The sequence below is a fragment of the Anas acuta genome, chromosome 1 (assembly GCF_963932015.1).
Source record: "Anas acuta chromosome 1, bAnaAcu1.1, whole genome shotgun sequence".
NCBI classification, from domain to species: Eukaryota; Metazoa; Chordata; class Aves; order Anseriformes; family Anatidae; genus Anas; species Anas acuta.
In genome coordinates, this window is record NC_088979.1 from 190,555,403 (window position 1) to 190,567,404 (window position 12,002).

Sequence of the window (12,002 nt, forward strand, 5' to 3'; positions counted from 1 at the left end):
ACAAATCTGTCTGTATTGTGGCAGAGCTGATGCCCTTGTGACAACAGAGCCCTGACCAGGCACATCACGGCGCAGGAGCTGGCCTGTTTCTGGACAGCACCTCCAGTTGTGCTCACCGTTACCAGCCCAGCTCCCAAGTCCTACAGCCACAGAAAATACTGGAAAAATTGATGTGATGGAATACATAGCTCGCCTGAGACAGCTCTGCGGAGGCTGCTTAGCTCATGTCACATGTTCTCTGCTCTTGCAAGCCCTTTTCTGAATAGGAAGTAAATTAAAAGGAAGTTATTGAGTGCTTTGATGAGAGCTATTTGTAAACCCTTTCAATTATTTTTTCCCATCGTGGAAGCTGTGGAAGCCAACACGTGCTCTTTGCGGGGTGTTTGCAATGAGACATGGCCACATCTGTGAAATGTTCCTGCCTTGGACACGGGTCCTGCCCAGCCGCTGTCAGGAGCAGGCCCAGCTGGCAAGAGCCGGGGCTGGCAAAGCAACCAGAACGTTTGTGTATCTGTTAGTTTGCTTTTGGGTTTGGGTTGGCTCCCCCCACCCCCCGACTAAGACAGAAGACTTCTCCAATTAGCTCTGAGTGATTTACGGTTTAGTCATTTCAGCTGAACACTCTAAAAGTCGCTGCAACTGCGACAAAAGCGTTCACTGAGTTTTACAGGAAAATGAGCCTGCCCTCTAGCTGCTGAGCGCACACACTTTAGGCCTTTCTGTATTGCCGTTTCTGCAGGAGGCAGGGTTTCATGCCAGCTTTGCTTCCTCCAGTGCTTCTCGAGTCCTGCTGCTCCTCGCTGAGCCCAGGCCTCCAACTGGGCCCACTGGGTGCCTCGGTGGCCTGACACGGCCACCTGGGGCTTTGGCACAATGACACTCCTTCTCCATCTGCAGGGCAGCAGTTCACAACGTGCATTCATCTGCATTGCCTTCATTGCAGTGATGAAACAGATCCTGAAGGGCAGGAATGTTTTTTGCAGGCCTCACCGTTGTCACTAATTGTAGTGGTTTTGTGTAGTCACAAGGTGGAATACTGCTGGTACATCGCACCTAAGGTCAGCACCTGAATTTAATCCAGGTGTAGGATCAGAACCACATCAAACATGGGTTCAAGTGCCAATTCATATCTGTATATATATACTCTGGCTAAAATCATCTTGAAACATGCTGGAGAAAACAACAGGCTACCTGTGTGTAAGAGGGTCGGTACTCTAAAATTGTAATGCCTCTGAAATGCTAGAAAGGTTTGGCATTTTGGAGTTTTACACAGTGAGAAGACAAATAAATGCTTATTTTTACTTGTATATACTGGTGTAGTGACTTGTGGCACTGTACAAACAAACAGTACAAAACAGAGACGGGGCTGTAGATTAAGAAGCCAACAGCCTGAGGCACGTGTTGCTTCAAGAAACAGAGTGCACCTTGAAGACATCTAAGGTTTTGGGACTGAGTAATTAAAAGGACTGCAAGTAAACAGTAACTCAGAGTGTGGCTGGATAGAGAGTTGGCTTAGAAAAAATGAGAAGAGATGGCACCATAAGGATCTTTTCACTGTATTGCCTCACCTCCTGTTTGTTGCTCTGGAGTACATCTAGAAGGTCCAGAATACAAGATCAAGCCCTGAGCATAAAATAATAGAGGGGAAAAAGGAGAAGAAAGCAATAATGGGAAAGAGGAGAAAGAGGAGCACTTTCCCCCCTCTCATACTGGGCAGAAGCCATATGTAATCTGCCTTGTTTCATTGGCAAATGCTTTTAAGGGTGCTAGCAGGTTTCCTTGTTGACCATGGTGAAGCCTGGTAATGGCCGTGTGTAGCGGGAAGATGTGCCAGAGCTGGACAAAAGCTCTTCAGATAATTTATGGCCCCAAACAACCACTTCTGGAGCAGACCAGACATTCACAAACACAAACTTCTCCAAATGGCCTCAAAGGAAATAATGGAAAACCATTTCAGGAAAGTTGGGAGTCTATTTTTAAAAGGTCAGAGAATTTATTTCAGAATAAGGAAACTTAGCTGGCACTTTTAAAATGGATTATCCAGTTTCCCAGCATTTGCAATGAAATGCAAAGAATGAACATTTGGGGAAAGGCTCCTTCTTTACTGCTGCCTGTGCCTAATGCGGGTGCTGGAGATAATGTGGATCAGTTCTGGATCCTTTCTTTTCTCTGAGTGACTTAGAAACCCATTGCCCAAATGTGAGGATGACAAAGCCCTTCCATTAGTAACTGCAAACATGTGCTCTTGACAGTGACAAGCTGGAGCTGGGCTCATCCTAAGTGACCGTGCTGATGGCAGTCCTCCAAGGGGTTTCCGTCAACCTCTTCTGCAGACAGCATTTCACTTAAGGGCTGGCTGAGGCATAGGGGTATTTATTAACATAGTGGTTAGGCTGCCATGCTGAGACATGAGAAAGAGTAATCAAGTTAACTCTTCTGGAGACAAAACATAGTTCTTAGTCAAAACTTCCTCTTCTTGGAGAAATGCCCCAACCACAAGGCTATACATTGAATGTAGGGCACTCAAAGTGTTGAGCTGAACAACAAAGTCCTCCCTGGCCCTTGTAAGAAGTTACTTGGATTTTATCCAACCTGTGAATTTTGCAGCAAGTGTCTGCCATGACTGAATGCTTGGAAGTAAAAAGTACAAGCTCTTCTCCTCCAGACATTTAGTTAAGTTGGTGAGAGATAGGGGTATGGTGAGAAGCTGAAGGGGCTGGATTCTGGGACAGCTTTCTGAGTGGTGGGCAAACAGGAGAGCCATAAACTAAGGCCAAGGTAGTGGAAATTTCTTGGGGGGGCGGGGGGGAGGGGACCTCAGGGTGCAGTGAAGAGCGAGAACTTGCTGCAGCTGATGAGAGGTGGCCCTTGGGTGGGCTGTTATTGGGGTCATTTGCAGGGGTGCTGGCGCACCTTGCGGTGTCTGACCACACTTGCATGCCAGTACATTTGTGCACCATGCATACCAGAATTGTGCCTAAACTTGCTTCTTCACCAGCAAGGTGAGAAATAGCTAACTGGCAAAAGCAGTGAGTCTAAAATCATGTTTAATAAGGAATTTCCCACTTCAGAAGCCACTAGGTGGCATATGAGGTGTAGCAGAAGTGAAGCACGGTAGCTGCCGGCAGAACAAGCTCCCCAGCAGGCAGGCATGGCTAGAGGGGCTGACACCTGTCCCGAGCACAATTGTGCAAAAGTCACCTCGTTGCAGTAATTCAGTATTCCAAAACGTCACAAATGTGAGGGAGGTTTTTCTTTTTTCTGTATATATATAAAGAAAAAAAAAAATGTAGGCCTTGGCAGGCCAAGTGTGAGCGGTTGTAGCAGCTATCAGTTACCTCTCACTGTGTTTTCACTTAGAATTTATACACAGTCTTATTTCACATGCACATTCACTGGCTAGGAATTTATCTTGGGCTCAATATATTTCATAAAGGTCACTGAACTGTCACCATTAGTCTGCTGCTGCAGGGGACAGTTTCGAAGCAGTTGCCCAGCTCTGTCACCTCTACTGTGTATTGAATCAATTTGGACATTTTCTTAGATATTTTTAATATACTTTTTTATTGAACAAATGCCAACAAATATCCAGGGCAAACCTATCTGACTGCTCAGGGCTAGCTATTTCTAGCGATGGGTCACAAATACATCTTTGTTTCAATAGCTGAAAGCATCTCCTACACTGTGCTTTTGATTCATTCCTCCAGAGGAATTTGCAAATAATGCCACAGAAGGCTCTTAAATTCCCCCAGTGAAACGCTGACATACGCCTGCTTGGAAATAATCCTCTGAATCCTGGCCCTCTGAATCACTGCGTGACAGCACAGAGTGATATTTTCTCCCAGCTCGCAGGCATATTGTCATTTGGAAGACAAAACTTGGTTAATCAACTTATGGAATAGCATGTCAAATTATATGAATATTAAGGAGCAGCTCCACAAAAAAATGTGGAAGTAGAAGTAGCCTTCACTGTATGCAGAAAGCTACGTGGAACCTACTAAGGGGTCCTGTATCCGGGAAGAAAGAGGAAGAGAGATATTTTAAAAGACAAAGATGGAGATTAGACACATGACTTCTACATGTGACATACTTTGTACAGCCACCTTGAAAACTGCTGGCTGGACTTGTGAAAGGTGAGGGCAGGGACAAGCTCCCACGCTATTGCTTGCAATGATAACTCAGGCCCTAATTTGATTATGAATTTTGGGACCCGTTATTAGCCCTAGAGATGGCTTCCGGCGTTTGTATTTCTGCCCCAGCCAGTATGTGGGTAGGGTTGGCTGGATGGTGGCCACAGATGTCAAGGTCCGTCAGGATTGTATGCTTTCTGCCACTTGAAATCTTGAGAGGATTGATAAATAAAGCAACATTTTAGGAGTTTTAGGAAAGATTTGCTGGATTGAACACGTGCTTTTTCAGCAGAAACACCACCTAGGGCTTTTCAGAGCAAACTGAAGTGGTTCCTGTTGCAATCTCAGCATTAGCTGTCAAAACATCCCTCTTGGTGGCTCTCTTGCTCCTGTGGTATGTAAGGTCTGTGTGAGAATGGCTTTAGGCTCCGCAGTTCAGAAAAACCTGCAGAACTAAGCAAAAAAGATTGACAGAATACAGCCACTTAAAACAAACAAACAACCAAACCAAACCAAACCAAACCAAACCAAACCAAACCAAACCAAACCAAACCAAACAAACAAACAATAAAAACAACAAGACAATCCAAACCCAAACAAACAAGTTATTTAGTAATTTCTGGCTTATTTTTTCCCTTCTGTCTAAGACTCAGAACGATCGGAACAGGGGAGCTCTATACATTTTACTGTTTTGAAGCTCTGTTGTGTGGGAGCAGTGCTAGACCTATCCTGTGTTACTTAGAATAACAATAAGGAAACCTGAGTAAAAATTTTGAGGGAGTATTGAATTTACTAGGAAGCTCAACCTGCCTGTCTCTGATTATCGTTGTCTCCTGTGCTCTACCTACTTCTGGCATAATGCCCTCTTCCTTGCTTTTGCCAAGTGCTTCAGCTTATTTCCAGCTCTGTGAACAAGTGCTTCCCCAGCTGAGGTCCCAGATGATGAGCGTGCCCTTGGCATTTAAGTTCATATAAATGAAAGGACAGCTCACTCACCAACTGGTGTCCCAGACCGTGCAATAAGAAGTAGGTTAACTCTGTACTGCCTAAAGTAGAAGGTGGTTTACTCTTCAATGCATTTACTTTTGACATGCTGAGGTGGCATGCTGTAGCCACACAGGTAGAAAGACCTTCCTGTAGCAAGGACAGGTCTTGTGGCAGAGACCCCATGAGCAACACCCAGATGGAGAAGGGTTTGCTATCCCACAGGTGTCAGAGAAATCAGAGATGTCCATTGTCACATTTGGGGATGAACCCAGGCTCCTGGGGCTTTGCTGTTTAATAGGAAGGCCACAGAAATCTTTCTCATCTCCATAATAACCTAGAGGTCACTAAAAAGACATTTATGGGCAATGACATGCCAAGCATCAGTCCCTGCTCTGACATGGTTTGAGGCCAGTGCTCAGCACCTTTTTGCCTGCACCCAGCATGATTGGATAAGGCATGAGGGGGATCCTTTTCTCTTAGGAGAGCAGTTCCACCTTGTTCTAGTTAAAGGTTGTTTGCTGGAAGCTCAGCCTTGCTTTCCTGCCACCTGACTGCCATCCTACCTGCAGGCTGTTTGCTCTCCCAGGACTGGGGATGGTCTCTCTCAGGGCAGAGATTGTGTGCCCACATTTCTGTAGCATTGTGGCTTTATGTTGGTTGCCTGGACTGATAAGTTCAAGTTTTTGACGTTTGTCCTCAGATGATGAGCTGTTTCAGTTCCCAGTAGTGTCGCCTTCAGTTGGGTTTTGACAGCAAAACAGGGAATTGGCTGGGCATTAGCAGATGAATTTGGACTAGGGAAGGAACCTTGAAACCACTTTCCTCTTTGCTATATACTCTGTGGGATCGACACCACCCCGCTGATCATAAGGAAGGTTGCTGCAAAGGACTAACCAGGACCTCAGGTCTGAGCTGTGGCCATATCACACCTGATCTGTTCTGCAGGGTTCTGGCTGCACATACTGGGCTTCCCACAGCGGGTATGAGCAGAGGAGGTTTCTGTTCCTACTGCAACACCAGTTCCCCTTAGGATTTTAGCTGAGCTCACCACTTTTCCACCCGGCCTTCTTGAAAAAAGATCATTTGGCCTCACTGCTGGAAAGAGCTTGTTTGCTCACTAAAAGCCTGATCCAAACTCAGTGATGTAAGGCACAGATAGGGAGGAGCCCTGGTATTTGGGCTCAGGCCATGCTAGCAGTGAAGGTGTGCCAGCAGCATTCCTCCGTCAGCAGAGGTGGTTTTTCTGCAATAGCTATGTTGACTGAGAGAGTTGTATTGCCCTACACCCTTAAAAAAATAGTTAATCTGTAAAAACTTTGCAAAGTAGATGCTGATCCAGGTGTTGTACTTTGATAGTGAGGTAGAAATACCTACCGAAGGTTTCTTAGGACAATGGAAAAATAATGCAGTTCCCTGGGCAGCACTAGGTTTGGGTGGCATTTCAGGGAAGAAGCTCATGATTGTGTGTGTTTAATTTCCAGCTGTAGGCTTGTAGTGCACGTTCCTAGCTAAAGTGTCACCTTTGGTTTTCCAGGCACTGTGTAGAGCTGTGTGGTACAAGCCATGACACACGCAGAGGCAGTGCACTCGTAGAGCATGGACCTCTGCAAGAGCACACAGATCTTCTTCACAGGAAGGTCAGTCATTTAAAGAATCAGCATGACATCACTTCACAATTAAAAAAAGGCTTTGACACATTCAAACCTTGCATATTGAATGCTGAAATGCTTTGAATGTGAATATTTTGAATGTTGACGTATTTTTATTAGGCTATGAAAAAAGAATGTTCTCTCCTGGGGGTGCCACAATACAGCTTTCAGCCTTACTCCAATGGGTGTTTACATATTTTCTTATTTTTTCTTATGAAATGTCATTGGAATCATCCTGTTTCATGGGGATTCAGAGTTTCAACATGACTGTGGTTTCCTCATGCATGGCTTTCTGTTATAAAATTTTCAGCCTTTTCTAGCTATGTCCCTGTCTAACTCAGAATCAGTACATCTACCTGCGGTACAGTTGTGCTCTAAGAAATTCCCTCAACTGCAGTGTTTTAATAAAAGCTGCACCGATGCATGAATGTTTCAAATCTGGCTAGAAACATCTTACCTCCAGTGCAGTAAATTCTGAAAGAGCATTGCGATTAGAATAAAACCTCCCTTCTCTTTCATCTGTGACCTACTTTACAAGAATTTCTATTAAAAAGCATAAATATCTGCTGACTAAAACGCTATACATTTCATCTTTTACCCCGGGATCTTAAAACCTTTTATTAACATTCACAAATTAACCTCTCAGCAGTCCAGCTGCCCCCCTAGGTGACGCTCATTGCATGTTCTGGGAAACTGAGGAACTGGAGGCAGAGGTCTGACGTGCTGAGTTATCACGCAAGCCTAGGAGACTGTCAGCAGCAGTCTCATTTCCCAGAAACTCAGGACAGTTTCGTTTCACTATCTGAGTGTCTTCCCCTGAACCTGGTCATAAAATTAACTGTGAAGAGGAAAAGCTCTTCTGGCACACAGGCCGTGGAAATCCTTAGGATGTTTTGCTCTTCCTCAGTTCCCTTACAATGTATTAGTACACATGATGCGATGTTTTACTGTAAAACTTAGGGGATTCAAATTGCGCTCTGCCAGGAAGTGAAGCAGTGAGGAAGAAAAAGAGGGGAGCCAAAGTCATTCCAGATCCTCAGCTTGTCCTTGAGATCCTCTGCCAAAACGTGGTGCCTGCACTGCCCTGTATTTTTAGTTTCTTTTATCATGAGACTGAAGAGCTGGACAGATACCAGGAAAACTAATGGACTGACTGACTATGCAGAGGCGCAGTAAATGGGAATAGTCATCATGTCCTGACAGCTGCACCAAATAAACAAGGTGAGGGAGGGAAGATGTCTTCTGAGCTACAGTTCTGCAACTGCACGTGACAGAACTGAGAGAAGAGAAAACATTTTTCCACCTGGAAACGTTATTCTTTTGGGGGTCCTTATTTTCCTCCTGCAACAGCCTGTTATAAACATGGACAGCACCATGAGTAATATGTCCTAGCTAGAGGTTTGGGAATAGACTTCTTTAAGCTACAGAACAGAAATGCCTTTTTAAATGCCTTTATACCATCTCATTGCAGTGCTTACATTTGCTGGCAAAAATTCTGAAGGGTTTTCATTCTATTCTATTCTATTCTATTCTATTCTATTCTATTCTATTCTATTCTATTCTATTCTATTCTATTCTATTCTATTACTATTTCATTCTAGCAGATGCAGTTGATAGTGATGGCAGCAGCCATACAGTGTAATTAGCAGTGTTGCTCTTCTGATTTTGGCTTAAGCTACTTGAAGGCAAGGCTTTTGTGAGCTACAAATCAAGGACACTCTTGTGAGTGCTTTCCTGGCTTCTAGAAGGTGATCAGTAGTGACAGCTAAAGATCCTATCTATTATTTATCAGCTTTATCATAGTTTTGAGTTTTGCCCTTTATATCACGCAGGAAGCGGAGTGAAGTAATAAAACACCTCTGCATGGGAAATGATTTAACATTGCATGGATTGATCTAAAAATAAACCAGACACGAAGCCAGGTATAGGGAATGTGGATGCTAGAAGCTTTATGGAAGAGGCAGGTTGCCAGATGCTGGGCCTTCTTTAGCGACAGCTCTTCATGATCTCTTTCATTTTTAAAAACTGGAGCATCCATCCACACTGAAAATCAGAAAAGGTGGTTTCATTGCTCATGTCTGCAGAGGATGGCGGGCAAACGTGTCCCAAAGGCTACTGTTATTACCCAAAGTGCAACATCAGCTCTGAAAAATGACCTTTCTAGAACTGGTCCTGGCTTAGATTTCCACTGAGAAGCCCTGCTGCTGCCCTGTCCCTGCAGGATGCCCTGTTCCTGGGCACGTGCCTCTCCCAGCCTGCACAGACCTTGCAGACCTTGCCTCATGTTCTGCACCAGGAGGTGCTGCTGCCTGGAAGTCTGCATAAGAAAGGCACTCGGGCTCTCTAAAGTATCATTTAAATGCTGTTTGTTAGAGCTAGCACTGTAAAGAAAGAGAGAATAGCACACACAGTTTTACATCCCTTTTGATGACAGGAACCAGATGGAGAAATTTGTCCTGTGGCTGAGGGTTGCAGCTCGACATGGGAAATGCAGTGCATGGATGCATTGGTTGCTCCATGAGTGGCCCACAGACAGCAGTGGGCTGCTTAGGACCACTGCACCAGGCCATGCTGAGGCTTCCTCAGACCCCAATATCTTGCAAAACCTGGCTCCAGTCACACCAACCCCAGGCAGCATGTGTCCTGTGCTCCAGCCAGCAGCACCGTGCAGGTGGTGGGGGCTCACAGGGGGACCTCAGCACTGCAGACCTGCTCTGCACCAGGACATTATGTGCCAAGGATTTTGCATTCATGGGCTGGGCTGCCAGCAGTGGTAATTATGGCTTGGGCATATGGGCTAATCCCTTGCCTCTTGCTGTGAGATCATTGTCCTTGTAGCACATCTTTCAACAAACCTTGCTAGAGGGGCCTAAGACACCTGTAAAAAACACTCAGCAAGTGAAAACTCAACCTTAATTCAGTGTTGCCAAACTCCTGAGTGTCACTAAGCAGATGTTCTTAAGCCATTGTAGGTTGAGGCTTAACTGACCCAAGTAGGATAAACCTCACTGCCGTGAGTGTGTTTGTCTTTCTGCACTGGCTGATTCACCAGGCTTGGTTTTGGTTTTCCAGCTATTGTCAAAAAATCAGGTCTGGATCTCCTGTCACACACCCCTGCTGTGATTGCTCAGGCTTTTGCTAAGGGAGTGGAAAATGCCACCGAAGCAGAAGAACAGCACTTGTGCTCCTTGGGACTTGGGCACACTGCTCCAAGCAGCCAGAGGATGCATTGTTAGCGATGAATATTTAAGCAATAACAACAGGTCCATGGTGAAGAAGAAGCAGGACTTGGTCTAAGACCTGCCCATCTCCATCCCTACTAACCCTGCATCCCACTGGCCTCACTGGTGGGTTACCCAACAAGCTTCCCCCTGGAGCTGGAGGCATGTGGGATGTCTCCCAGGGGAGATGGGGAGCCCTGAGTGGGGTCCTTGGAGCAGGGTGCTACCTCTCCCTGAGCACCCGATGGATGATGGAGGGCTTTTCTTTATCCCTTCAGCTCAAGTGGGAGAGAAAATTGGAATATGCAGGCACACAGAGGTGTGTGGGGACCCTGAGCTGATAGGAGTGGGGACCCTGGACCCATCGTGCTGTGGGGTGCCTGGTGGCTGCCTGGACCACCCCTGTGGTGCTGAGTTTGATGGGTGATGCCTGAAAAGCACTGGTCCCTCAGCTCACAGCACTATGCAAGGGCTCTACCACAAGGAAAATTGGTTTGGCACTTCTTGCTCAGTGCTTTACCATCTGTTTGGCCAGGATAAGTTTATTTTTCTCTGCCTGAAAGCAATATTTTTTAAATGGAGTTACCTTAACCTCCACAGAGGGTTATTACAAGTTATTTGGGCACATCTGGAGTGTACAGTGCAGCTGCTCAGGCTTCAAAAATCAGATTATCCTTTCCTTTTAAAACCTAGAGGAATGTGATCTTGAACAGTGAGTCACTAACTGTGACGTAATCATCTGGACTGTTTCTGCTTAAAAAAGAGTCTCTGAGCATCAAACAGCAGTGCAGGGCACTGGAGGATGGACAAAAGCCTCCAGGCACTTCGTTCCAAGGGAAACCCAGCAGGGAATGTGCCTGGACCTGGCGGCAAGGGGCTGTGTCCCTGTGCCTGCAGGATGCAGGGTGCAGGATGCCTGATGTGGGGTGCAGGATGCAGGATGCTGGATACAGGAAAGGGGATGCAGGATGCAAGATATGGGATGTGGGCACAGGCAGATGGACTCAGCCTGCAGCTAGGCATGCTCCTGCCCCACAGCATGCAGCACAGCGCAGAAGGAAGCAATTCAGCATTGTGGAAATTGCACTGACCTGAAACAAAAGCAAATACCCAGGAAAAAAAAAAAAAAAAAAAAAAAAGTGTGTTTTCCCTCTCAGCTGTTAGGCAAATCCCTGAGCTGCAGACTTGCAGCCTGAGTGGGGAGGAAGTCTGGGAGCAGGGCTCTTCTCCTGCCCTTCCACCACTTCTGCCTCCCCTCCAGCATATGCCACCAGTGCGGTCCCTCCTGTCCCCATCAGCACAGCCCATCCTGTCCCCAAGCCCTGCAGCAGGGCTCTGTGCCCCAGCCATGGTCCCACGTGCAATGGGGTGGTGAGGGCAGCACCGGGGTCCAGGCTTCCCCCCAGACCCTAGCACAGCAGATATCAGAGAGCACAGCGTGGATATGGTTGGAGAGCAGCCTCTCGCTTGCTCTTTCATTAGTCAATGAGTAATAATGCAATAAGATGGTGAATGTCCTCTCATTCCTGGTGGTGCCCCTGGACTTGCAAGTCCCCTGCTTGACTTCAGCAGAGCCTTTTGCACTTGTGTAACCTGACCGTGCTGTTATACAACTAACTCTGTCTACAGGTGTTCTGGTTTCACTTGTGATTCATATCACGCAGGGGCTGAAACATGCTCGCTGGCTCCAGCAGAACAAAAGTCACGCAGCATTATGTAGGCTAAGGTTCATAGCACCTGGCCTCTTGAGCAGCAATAGCCATATCAAACAGATTGACAGTGGTTAATATTTACAGGACCAAAGATCACAGAAAATCAACAATGTGCGTGAGGTGACCGCGAAACAAAACTTTGAAGCCAGAGCTGATAACACTAAGGTGAAACTTTTCAAATGAAGGGGCCAGCAAAAATAACCATCAGTGTCTGGAATGTCTTCTTTCCCTCCTACACCCCCTTGTGCAACCCTGCACGTACAGCTTAGACTGAAAGCTTCTGACCCCAAAGCCAGGCTTTAT